The 12347-nt window shown below is 38.3% G+C and overlaps 1 long non-coding RNA gene across 2 annotated transcripts; it reads right to left on the bottom strand.

The window, feature by feature from the left end:
- Positions 1-247: 247 nt before the first annotated feature.
- On the bottom strand, positions 248-3328 carry LOC108949258 (uncharacterized). 2 transcript variants are annotated; one of them, XR_011415612.1, is made up of 3 exons: positions 2749-3328; positions 1196-1483; positions 248-441 (listed from the first exon to the last, which is right to left on the bottom strand). It is a non-coding gene; the product is annotated as an uncharacterized lncRNA (long non-coding RNA). The 2 variants fall into 2 exon arrangements; XR_001974066.3 differs by having other exon boundaries at positions 248-438.
- Between the last annotated feature and the right edge of the window lie 9019 nt (positions 3329-12347).

The following is a 12347-nucleotide window of genomic DNA, read 5'->3' as shown; positions in this document are numbered from 1 at the left end:
CAATATATTTCGGTAGCAACTAAAGTTGTTGCAAAAGAAAAAAACCTACAGTGAAAACTTTTATATCGCAACAATTACTAATTTGTTGTGGCAAAACTATGTCTCCACTAAAACTTATTTTCTCATCAACTGTAATGACCAAAATTATATATATTTTCATGCTAGTTGGAACCTAATTCTCTAAAATTTTATATAGGGATATTCATATCAATTGACTACCAATATTATTTAACAAACACCAAATGAATTTCTCAAGCCGAATATTATAAATATTATCATTACTAAAAAGTCAATTACATATATACTACACGACACTTCATTGTGCATTGTAATTGTACGCATATACATATCCCAAAAAAAATAAAATATTAAGTGACCTGTAGCTGCTCTTTGCTCGATACCATCCTTGAATGATACCACTGTTTATGTGTCTTGTCCCTGCTAGACAAAAGCAATATATATAAGGAACATAATGAGATTTGTTATATCCAAAAACATGCATAAACGAATAAAGTACAAGCTAATACATTAGTATAACACAAAGTAAATTTGTTCTATGCTATTTCAATTGTGAAATGAAATGGCACAAGTGTGAGAACATAAGTTTTGAGGCAGCAAAAGAATGAGAATACAACAGTTGCACGAAAGCCGGATAAAGTAGAGGCATTGGACAATGCGAGGAATAGAAGCCTCTTCCAACTTTAGCTCTACCCCTGTCCTAGCCTTAATTACCGAATTTCATGTGCTTATAATTTTTCATTCACTGAACCTACTTAAATAACTAATCTGCATTAACAACCAAGACAGTCCAAAACTGCCTGAACACTAATCTCAAATTTTTGTTACTGCATTTTTGCACATGCACTATCAGTTAAATAGCTACAAGAAGTTTAAAGAAATGACTATGAACTTTTCTATTCAGGTAAGCCAAGAAAAGGATCCCACAAGGACCAAAATAAATTTCAAAAGATTAAGGAAATTGCCAACTCGCAAAAGCAATATTAATCAGAATACAGAAATAAACTCGAAAAGGTGCATCTAGTTTGCATCAATTAACATCAACATTGAACAATAAAACTTAAATACGCCCAATAGCAGAATAATATTTTATATATTTAATCTCTTGTTGTTTATTAGTAGCTCCGCTCAATCAGTAAAAATAATTTTCACAAAACAACAAAAAAAGAAAACTAACTTGCACAATTTTCAGCCCTGGAGAGCGATGCACAGTTTCTGCTACATTTCATGATGATTGTGTTTCTAAAGAAGGTATTTGGAGAGAGTTAGTAGATACTCGTCCGGTCTGTAAAGGTCCTTGACTCGGGTTACATGGTTGTCCTATCTCTACAGATGCACCAGATACGTGTCCGATATGTATGTGTGGCTGAGACGTCGCTCCAAAATTGTCACGTCCTTGAAACTTTTCACGGCCACAACTCGTCCCACCTCTCCCACGTTTTCCTCGTCTAGTTCCTTTCATTTCCTACAACATCACATAAAAAGAAAATGATTAATCAGACTAGAGAAATATTAATTCACTAATTTTACTTCACCACTAATTTTGTTATGAAATTAATGATTCAAACATTACGAATTAATTTCATTCACTATAATTAGGACAAAAATACAGAGAACCTTTCAAAATAAGATGTAGACATAAAGTTTTAAGCATCACGAACTAATTTCATTGTAAATATAATAAGGACAAACACAGAGAACTTTCAACAATGAGATATAGACATAAAACTTCAAGCATCAGAAGAGAATCAAAAAAAGAAATTTTAATCAAGATATGTTAAGAGACTCTAAACATGGAGGAGAAATCTTTGAATGACTAATTCAGATAATCTCTGGTTCACCTAAACTTTAGAAGAGAATAAAATGAACTTATGGAAATGTTTCCAGTGAGAACATTCATCCACTGATCTTTCTACAATGAAAAAAGATCTCACAAGACCTTATGAGTCGGGATTAATGAAAAAGGATCTCACAAGACCTTATGAGTTATAGATAATCACGCTCAATCTATCTGCTGCTCACGTACAAGTTGTCACAAGTTTGAAAAGATACATTGACAGTTCCAAACATTTACTGGGGGTAGTATAAAGTTATGGTAAACCAATAAAGTTGTCAGTTTTCTCATCCTAGCAACATATATTACCCTTTTGTTTGTGCTATAGAAGAAAAGATTTATAGGCAGTTATACACTAATTCACTACTTTCTGATGCATTAATGTAGATGAAACACAATTCAGTAACACAGGAACTGTTAAAAGATAATAGTTGATTAGAAATGCATTAGGTAAGGGAAGTACGCTTTGACAGAAGCAGATGTACTTGTAGAAAATTTGTACTCTTTTAATTCTTGTTATTATGGTTATCCTCTGCCCAGAGTATTTGGATTGCATACAAGAATAACACAATAAAACAGTATACATTGTTGAAGACTAGTAAGACACACAAACAAGAAAACAGATGCATAGGGCAAGGTTGATCAGATACTTAGAGTGCCTCTCAAGCACCGTTAACAATATAGAAATACCTCTCGAGAACCACAAGAGACTCTAATTTCACCACATCATTCACAAAGAATTATTATGTTTTCTTATAATCATACAATAATATATGCCTGCCTTATAAAATTAAAAACTCCATGCCTACTAATTTAGGCACATAACCATATAAGAAGAAAATAAGAATAGAATGCCGACATGTAAAGGGTCTCTCAAGAAGAAGATTTTAACTTACCCAGGGAAATATATAGCTGAGATTCTATCAAGACAGAGAATTCACAATAACAACACCAAATACGCTTCAAATGATTCTTTCTGTGTGATTTTATTTTTGTTGTATTCCTATAGATTATCAAAGGGCTTAGAGAAATTTGAGATGAAATTTGAGAATACAAATGTGAAATTGCTAAAAAAAGAATAATTATCCCTAACTGCATGTTGAAAATTTGGTCTTAGAGAATCATTATAAAAAAAATTAAATGTAAATATATCTTATATAAATCTTTATGGGATCTTAGTTAGATATGAGATAGTAACAAATAAGAAGGAAAGGATGCACGAAATCGATTAGGAACAGAAATTGTTTCTTTGATTCTTCCTCTGTGAAATCGGTTGATTAAAATAGAGCAACTTCTTTCCCAAAAAAACGAAAAGATTAGATATTTCAACATACGTGACAAATGAGATTCACATTTTGATTTGAGAAATTTTGATTTGGCTGAAAATTTTGCCGAGGAGAGAGTTGATTCTAGAGAGAAGTTCAATTCTTTAGAGAGAGTTTTGTGCTTTCTATTCTTTCACTAGAGGAGAGTTTTGGGCATATGTTCCAGCAGACAATGTTTAATTAGGATAGGTATTTTTATTTTCTTTATTATTTTAAAAATAAAAATCTACTGTATAGGAGTGACCCAGTCGCTGCAAGAGAGATTTTATATACTTTTAAATATTATCTCATTTTTGGTCCTACATTAGTTTGCTTACGACGCATTTTTACGTACAAAAATATAGGGTGTAACAGTTTCATACCCTCAGCACTATGTTTAGAAGAGTTACTTACCTCGAACAAGCCAATACCAATGCCGAGCAAGACAGTCGATGCTCCAAAGATGCCATCACGCGCGTTCCGACCTCCAAACGGCTCGAAACTAACCCAAAATGACTCAAGTACATCAAACAATGCTAAAGGAACCAATCACGATCGAAAAAGATCAAATCTTGAATCAAACGCCCAATATCGGCCAAAAGCCCAACCCGGGCCCGCACCTTGGAACCCGATAAAATTTACAAAATCCAACAACCCATTCAATTACGAGTCCAACCATACTAGTTTCACTCAAATCCAACTCCAATTCTACGTCAAAACTCAAAAATTCACATTATGAAACTTTAGGCCAAAACCCCCAATTTCCTCTTTAAAATTCACAATCGAATTACCAAAAACGAAGATAGATTCATGAAATATAGCCAAAACCGAGTAGAGAACACTTACCCCGATCCTTGTGATGAAAATTGCTCCAAAAGTCACCTCAATACGAGTCCCACATATCAAAATATGAAGAAAGAACCAAAACCTTGATTTATAGCTTCTGCCACCATTTTCGCATTTGTGGACAATTCATCACATCTGCGACCACCGTATTTGCGGAAAAATGCACGCATTTGCGAGCCAGGCCGCTTCTGCAATGGCAATGGTCGCATCTGCGATTGGGCAGGTGCGTCCAAGCACCCGCATCGACGGTCCTCAGGCCCAGCTCCCATCACGCTTCTGCGATGACGCTGCTGCTTTTGCGGCTCCGCACCACGCCGAACACTCCGCAGGTGCGGTCACACCAGAACCAGAAAAATTCCAGCCTTAGCCAAAACTTCCAAAATGCTTCGAACCTCGTCCGAAACTCACCCGAGCCCCTCGGGACCCCGTCTGAACATAAAAACAAGTCCCATAACATGATACGGACCTACTCGAGGCCTCAAAACACACATAACAACATCAAAACTACGAATCACAGCTCAAATCGAAATCTATGAACTTTGAACTTTCAAATTCAATAACTCGTGCAGAAACATAGCAAATCAACCCGGAATGAACCAAATTTTTGCACACAAGTCCCAAATGACAATACGAAGCTTCCAATTCTCGGAATCACAATCCGAATCTGATATCAAAAAGTCCACTCCCGGTCAAACTTTTCAAAAATCCAACTTCCGCCATTTCAAGCCAAATTCCACTACTGACCTCAAAATCACAATCTGGACGCGCTCCTAAGTCCAAAATCATCCAACGAACTTACCGGAACCATCAAAACTTCTTTCCGGGTTCAAATTCACAAAAAGTCAAACTTGGTCAACTCTCCCAATTTGGTAATTCCGAGTAACCTGAAAACCAAAGCCGACGATTCACATAAGTCATAATACAACATACGGATCTATTCATGCTCGTAAACTACCGAGCGAAGTGCAAATGCTCAAAATGACCGGTCGGGTCATTACATCGTCCTCGAACGTGTTTAGAGTTGTTCTCAAAGCCGTCAAACCGCCGTATAAACTTACCATGCACATACCCGGGGGTGATCCTACGTCACCCTATCCCATACAGGTCCGATAACACAACATAACTGAAATTTCTTAATTCAACCTAGCCCACAAACCTTAGAATCCAATTTCCAACATCCGAAATTTCTTATAAGATCTGAATCTCGCAACCTACACCCTGTATAAGTCTGAATAAGCTGTACCAAGCCGCAACCATAACCCAATATACAATCGCATGATATATCATATAACAAAGATACTTGTAGCAATGATTTCTAATCATAGTAACTGCTCAAAACAACCCAATGTCGATAATAAACCTCATATCAAACAAGACTCCATTCTAAAACCTTCGTACACTGCCGATGATAAAAGAAACACGCAGAACTCATAACAATTCATCAGATCAAACAGTCATGAAACTCCGTCTCCTTCGACAGGAACTATAGCAAATTTCTAGGCCGACTTTCGATATAATCCTTCCAACCATGTTATAATCAATTCTGATAGTATCCCGCAAGTTCAACAAGTACCACCATAACCAAAATGCTACGAACCCATCATACCTAGTAGAATCAAGACACATGAATCTAACACAAAGGATCAGATCTTAACATAACTCCGCTGCAATGCGTGACCCCATCCCAACACTGGTCCATATGAAATACTTCAGCCACCATGCTCAAAATCAATAACCACGCGAAAATCGACATCAAGTACCCAAAGTGCATTACCGTAACCACGGAGAGCAAATAACACAATACGACAACCCAACAAGAACATAGCCAACGCGCAATAAATCACGCAATACCCAAATACTGATCTTGCTCAAATTCCGCTATAAAGCCCAGTTAGAACCACACTGTGTGTGCATATAACTCACGAATCGCAACCCCTCGTAGCATAGAAGAGTAACTCACAGATCATTTCAGAACATGAAATGGTACATCCCTCAACAATAGTAATGTGGAGCCAACCAATCCGGCTCGGTTTAGAATACACATCCTAATTGGGCCTACCAATGGAACCCCAAATCAATTCTGGGCAGCGACAATTAGATAAATAACCCTTTGAAAGCCCACAATGACTGAATCACAACACATACTATTATCTGGCTAGCTTCGACCATGACTTCACAGTCCACAACCATGAAACAATCCTCTCCTGAGAACTCCCAATCTCCAAATCCATAGAACACACGAATCATCATATCTGATCCCAACTCCACCGCCAGAATGTCTAACACATATCTCATACATGACCATTCCACGAAAAATACTTCTAAAATTCTTTCGTGCCACATAGCAAAATTTGAATATCAGCAGTTGATCAACCGGGAGAGTGCCGCAGTACCAGTGAAGTATCCATAATGAAAAACACATTGCCCCTATGAAATGTATACTATCAAGAAGACATACCAAATAGTAATATCATTTACCTAGTCATCTAAAACCATCCATGTTGCCTACGAATTTTATGACCTTCTCTTCTAAATGAACTGTTATCTCGCTCATGTAAATCTAAATCCCACGCAACACACCGCATATACCATGCCATCATATGAAAACTATGAGAACTTCATAGTCCACCCCGAGTCACAAGCAACTACATACTCAATTAGCCAAGGACCTTCCATTTAATTTCATCCAGGAAAAATTCACTATACACCACATGCTCCTCATGCCAACAGGAAATATACTCCTCGAACTGTGGTAAAACCCATTGAGAACTCTTCAAAGTCTATTTGCACATAACCAAGCTATCAGAATCGAATCTCTCTAACTCAACTCAGCCACGCAGGTCGCCAAAACCCAAGAGCATTGCTACGAAACACCTATAGAGACTAGCCACATCATAAGTACCCAAAGAACCGATTATTTCCATTACTGTGCTGATCCAACCTATTACCAAGCTGTCCTATTTCTCCAAGTCCTTTCCAAATTGCCTTCAAATTGATACTTCTTCTTGCTAGAATACCACGATCCTTAACAAAAATTCACCATACAAGAGACCCTACTATAAAACCAAAACGCCCTAAGGCCCATAAGCCGTTGACTTCCCTTTTAAGCACCCCAAAGCACCACGAACGAGACACCCACTCTAAAGATACCTTATGTGAACCTAAAATGGTTTCCTTCACCTTCTTTATACTGAAATGCATAACCCACAATGATATAAAAAAATGCCATAAGTCTCAACACCGTCCAATGAAACTCTCAGTTTCTAGCCATACACAAATCTTGAAAATTCCAAATCACTACATATAAATCTTGAATCCATTAGAACCATTCTCGAGAGTCATCCACTCTACTCAAATCTCAATTAAACCAACCAAACAGACCAAACGGCATGTGCCCCATTAGCACACCAACACTCAAGGGAGTGACCCACACTCCTAGGCAACCAAGAAAATTCCTACTCCATGTATACTATTTCCTTCACGAATAACCACTCAATTATTTTATGATTCACATATACCCATAGAGTGTAATACAATATATATCCAGAAATTCCTTTACCCGAGTCATCCTCGATCTCGACCTCTGCAAGTCATAACTGATTCACCAGTATACCCCAAACCGAAACCAATACAACATATAACCGTGTAATCAACTCGTCGATAGCAGACTTCCCCACATGGCTCAAAGCCAATGAATAAAGCATCTGATAACTTACAATACCCATACGCTGTTGCTGCCAAAATTTCGCACTGAAATTCAATTAAATCCTTCATAAGCCCGAGTAACACAAACCATATCATACCTCAAATCACAAATATAACCTACTGGTAGAAAAGAAAGCCTCCACACAATATCATAAAATCACACATCCGTACATTACCTCGCAGGTTATTACTCACCTGCTTTGCCTCAAACTGACATCTCTCTATACCTTTCCACAGTTACAACTACTACGCAATCACTTAGTCTTCCTGATTCTGAACTCATCAACAAGAAATGAGAATCTACTTTACTCCACAACTAAACAACATGAGAGATCCCTCAACATACCCATAACTCGAGACCATACACCAAATCAAAACAGAAATCAAACACCCCATAGTCCTTGCTACATCTCAAGTAAACTCTTCTCGCCACATTCGAACAATCTGAACATATTTCGTAGTCACATCATACTTACCACATAGTCATCCAATATCAAATTCCACTAATAAGGACACCAACGGACCTATAAATCCCAAAAGCATGTGCTCACACAATCGAAATCTCTGTGCTCAAGCTACAGTCAAAACCCGGCCTCAAGTCCTCTAGACTGGCCCATCATCAGCACGCCAAAATCACATCTCGTACCTCAACCATGGAATCACAAGTTATCGATGCACCGCTGATAACAAGCGCTCACATGCGCACAAGAAGGCATGGAAGGAATTCAAAGAGTTACGCTGCAAGCTTAATCAATGTCGCACGATAAGAAAAGCACTTGGGAAGTATATCCTAAATTCCCTGTAGCCTCTCAAAGATAGGTATGGACGTCATCATACCGATTCGCAAGACTCTACTAGACACTTTCTCATGACTTGTAGAACCTATGAATCTAGAGCTCTGATACCAACTTGTCACGACCCAAAATCTAATTAGTCGTGATGGCACCTAACCCAACCCGCTAGGTAAGCCAATTGACAACTATCAAATTCCAATGATAAATAATAAGACAGTTAAGTAATTATCTAAATCTTATACATTTCCTAAAGACTGGTAGTACAAATCACTAGTTTCTAAGAATAGAGTTTACAAAGCTGAAATAAAGTAAATGCATTATCCGTTTGAAAAGCACATAAACAAAGTTTTATAGATCTAAGGCTACCATGAACAAGAGGCAGATACAACCGGAATGCAGGTACATCTTCAATTCTGGCTCACGTCGATCACACCAACGTCAACAGCCAATATCAGCACGCAAGGTGCAAAAGTGTAGTATGAGTACAACCGACCCCATGTACTCAATACGTAACAAACCTAACCTTGGGTTGAAAGTAGTGACGAGCTAACATAAAGGTCGGGTCCAATACAAATATTCCACAACAATTCATAACAACATAGTACAAGTAATAAAAGAGGTATCTCAAAAATAAAATGCTCAGTTCGGTCACAGTTCCAGAAACAAATAGGTATTTCTTTTCAAGTATCTCAGTGAAAACCCAAATCTTTTACCGAAAATGCCAAAATACGAGTAAGTTTGAAAAATGTGATTTTTCCCAAAACTCATTTCAATGATAAGTAAGATGTTTCATTTTTAGATAGCATGAGGAAAGTACGTCTCTATACCTACATGTCATGATACAGGTAAAATCATAAATGACACCAAAACCGGGTAGCAGAAGGAAATGCATCTCTATGCATGTATCTCAAGTACGCATGTCAAATGCAATGCATCTCAATGATGAGCTCATGTACTCACACACATTCAATCTCAATATCTCGCAGTCTCTCTCACTATTCTCAATGCTCAGCACACTCAATCACTCAGCGCTGCACAATACCTGCTACGACATGTAGCTCGATCCACATATGACCACAAGGCCTGTTGCGGCGTGCAATCGGATCCACATATATATAGTCGACTGTGCTTATTGGGGTGTGCAGACTCCGGAGGGGCTCCTACAGCCCAAGCACTATAATCCGCATGGAAAACTCACGTGTTGCACGGACAACTCTCGTGCCATAATATCAATATCTGGATCCACACGGACAACTCACATACTATAGTATCAATATTTGGATCTGCACGGACAACTTACATGCTATAGTATCAATATCCTCACAAACAGGCCCTGGCCTCACTCAGCCATCAATCTCTCCAGTCTAACTCACGGGCTCACAATGTCATGAAACTAGCCCGACAACAATGATATAATGTATCAATAAATAACAATTGAGACTGAGATATGATTTGACTGCATGTATATGACTGAGTACGAAATATCAATTAAATCAATGAAATGATAGCAAGAAACGACCGTTATGGGTTCTAGCAGTATTGTCCTAAAGCCTAAACATGATATCTAGCATGATTGACTTCTCAATTACTTTATCACATGGTAAAAACACGGACATCAACAAAGTAGGACCACTATACAGTGCCATAGAAGCAAGAGAGTCCCAATTCACATGGTGCATGCCCACACGCCCGTCACCTAGCATGTGTGCCACCTCAATACCGATCACATAACATGTATTATGGGGGTTTCATTCCCTCAGCACTAAGTTTAGAAGAGTTACTTACCTCGAACAAGCCAATACCAATGTCGAGCAAGCCAATCGATGCTCCAAAGATGCCATCACGCGCGTTCCGACCTCCAAACGGATCGAAACTAACCGACAATGACTCAAGTACATCAAACAATGCTAAAGGAAACAATCCCGATCGAAAAAGATCAAATCTTGAATCAAACGCCCAAAATCGGCCAAAAGCCCAACCCGGGCCCGCACCTCGAAACCTGACAAAATTTACAAAATCCAACAACGAATTATATTACGAGTCTAACCATACTAGTTTTACTCAATCTGACACCAATTCGATGTTCAAAATTCACAATCCAATTACCAAAACCGAAGATAGATTCATGAAATATAACCAAAACCAAGTAGAGAACACTTACCCCAATCCTTGTGTTGAAAATTGCTCCAAATATTGCCTCAATCCGAGTCCCAGATATCAAAATATGAAGAAAGAACTAAAACCTCAATTTATTTTCGCATTTGCAGACAATTCGTCACATCTGCCATCACCGCTTTTTTCTGAAAAATGCACGCATTTGCGAGCCAGGCCGCTTCTGCGATGGCCATGGTCGCATCTGCAATTGCGCAGGTGCGTCCAAGAACCCGCATCGGCGGTCCTCACGTCCAACTCCTTTCACGCTTCTGCGATGACACTGTCACTTTTGCGGCTCCACACCTGTGCCCAACACTCCGCAGGTGTGGTCACACCAGAACCAGAAAAATTCCAGCCTTAGCCAAAACATCCAAAATGCTCTGAACCTTGTCCGAAACTCACCCGAACCCCTCGGGACCCCGTCCGAACATACAAACAAGTACCATAACATGATACAGACCTATTTGAGGCCTCAAAACACACATAACAACACCAAACGACGAATCACACCTCAAATCGAAATCTATGAACTTTGAACTTTCAAATTCAATAACTCATGCTGAAACATAGCAAATACACCCGGAATGAACCCAATTTTTGCACACAAGTCCCAAATGACAAAATGAAGCTATTCCAATTCTCGTAATCACAATCCGAATCCAATATCAAAAAGTCTACTCCCAATCAAACTTTCCAAAAATCCAACTTCCGCCATTACAAGCCAAATTTCACTACGGACCTCCAAATCACAATTCGGACGCGCTCCTAAATCACCCAAAGGACCTACCAAAACCATCAAAACTCCGTTCTAGGTTCAAATTCACAAAAAGTCAAACTTGGTCAACTCTCCCAATTTAAAGCTTCAATAATGAAATCCATTCTTCCAATTCGATTCCGAGTAACCTGAAAACCAAAGCCGACTATTCACATAAGTCATAATACAACATACAAATCTATGCATGCCCGTAAACTACCGAGCGAAGTGCAAATGCTCAAAACGACCGGTCGGGTTGTTACAGGGATGATCCATCCCCAAATATCAATGGTTCAGACAAGATCCATGTCCAGAGAAAATCCATCCCTCAATATAAATGCTTCGGGCAAGATCCATGCCCGAGAAAAATCCATCCCTCAATATAAATGCTTCGGGCAATATCCATGCCCAGGGAAGATCCATCCCTCAATATATATCTATCTATGGCAAGATCCATGCACAGGGAAGATCCATCCCATATATATATATATATATATATATATATATATATATATATATATATATATATATATATATATATATATATATATATATATATTGCGCTCACTGTGGGAGGTGCAGACTTCGGAAGGGCTTCTTCAGCCCAAGCACTATAATATCCAAATCCAGGCAAAAATAAATAAATATAAATATCACTCAGAATCTCCAGTCTCTCGGGCTCTCAATGAAATGGAAATCAACCCGACGTAATGATATGATGTATCAATAAATGATAATAAAAACTGAGATATGATATGCAAGTGACAGATGTGATGAGTACAAAATTATATTATAAACAAATAGTTCAACAACAATATGAACCATGTGGGTCTCAAAATATATCGGCGTGTAGCCTAAACATGATCTTTAATATGAGTCTCAGCTCAATTTCTCTAACACGTGGAGGATATGTGTATAATATCATTTATTTAATTACG

The sequence above is a fragment of the Nicotiana tomentosiformis genome, chromosome 4, assembly GCF_000390325.3.
Source record: "Nicotiana tomentosiformis chromosome 4, ASM39032v3, whole genome shotgun sequence".
NCBI classification, from domain to species: Eukaryota; Viridiplantae; Streptophyta; class Magnoliopsida; order Solanales; family Solanaceae; genus Nicotiana; species Nicotiana tomentosiformis.
The sequence above is the reverse complement of the archived record's forward strand: the minus strand, read 5'-3'. Positions and strand labels throughout refer to the sequence as shown.